We start from the raw sequence: 1513 nt of genomic DNA, 5'->3' as shown, positions 1-1513 counted from the left end.
CTCCTTGTTCAGCATCGTCCTTGTCTGACTCATCACTTTGAGTCACATTAAATGCCTTGCCATTTGACTTTCTCAGGTTAGCACAGTCGACACGAATGTGTCCATGTCCTCCACATTCGTGACACTTGATACCTTTAGGTGACTTTCCTTTCTCAACATTCTCATTTCTAGATTTCTCATAAAATTGTGAATTGCTATTTCTAAGATTTCCTTTCTTGGCTCTAAAGAATTTCCTAAACTTCTTAGCAAACATAGCAATTTCTTCCTCATTTCCAGAATCCTCATCAGATGAACCACAAGAGTCAACCTTAACATTTTTTGCCTTAAGAGCAATATTTTTGGTGTTCTTGTGTTTAGGAAGAATTAGCTCAAAGGTCTGAAGGGAACCTACAAGTTCTTCTACTCTCATAGTATCTAAGTCCTTGCTATGTTGTATAGCAGCAATTTGGGGAATAAACCTCTCAGGCAAAGATCTTAAGATTTTTTTCACCACTTTAGCATCATCCATTTTCTTTCCCAAATTAATGGTAGAGTTTCTAATGACACTAAGCTTTGAATAGAATTCATCAAAAGTTTCATCTTCCTGCATTCTAATCTCCTCAAACTGAGAAACCAACATTTGAATTTTTGAAGTTCTAACAACCTTAGTTCCTTCATGTGTGATTTCTAAAGTTTCCCAGGCTTCCTTAGCTATTTCACATCTAGAAATTCTAGAAAATTCATCATTTGAAACAGAGATGTAAATAGCATTTATAGCTTTGTCATTCGCAGTAGCATTATTCTTTTCCTCTGTTGTCCATTCAGCTATTGCTTTTTCTGGACGTGTCCATCCAGATTCGACAATATACCAAACATTAATGGACTTAAAATATGCTCTCATACGAATTTTCCAAAGCGTATAATTTGTTCCGTCAAAGACGGGAAGAGAATTAGGAGCAACAGTATGAGACATTTGATATGGAGTCTCGGATCACACTCAGGAAATAAATCCTTCACAGAGTGAACCCGCTCTGATACCAATTGAAAATTCTAAAACGACTCCAAACGACACCTATTCAAATGTCTAGGTGATTCACAAATATTAAGCGGAATAAGATCTGACCTAACAATCAATAATCAACCAAATACAGATATGTAATGAAAATCAAGAACACAGATATTTGGTTACGAAGAGGAAACCATTTAGAGAACTCCCTAAATGTAAAACCTCTCCGGGGCAGCCAAACCCAGGAAATCAATTCACTATATAGAAGAATAAGGAATACAAGAAGAATAACAAAACCTTTGACTCTTCCTTGCACACGACAAGTGACCCACTTGACTTCTACCTCAGTAGCCCTTTCCAGAACATCTGGCACGATTCTTCTAAAAGATTTCCTTTCACCGGAACTCCGATTGGCTTCACGTATTTTCTCTTCAACAATAATCTAGAACAAATTCTCTCTCTCTAAGCACCCTGATTTTGCTCAATAAAATACGTACTTGTAAATGTAGCAAAATCGTGTTTAAATAG

The sequence above is a fragment of the Corylus avellana genome, chromosome ca3, assembly GCF_901000735.1.
Source record: "Corylus avellana chromosome ca3, CavTom2PMs-1.0".
NCBI classification, from domain to species: domain Eukaryota; kingdom Viridiplantae; phylum Streptophyta; class Magnoliopsida; order Fagales; family Betulaceae; genus Corylus; species Corylus avellana.
This window is presented reverse-complemented; position numbering follows the sequence as displayed.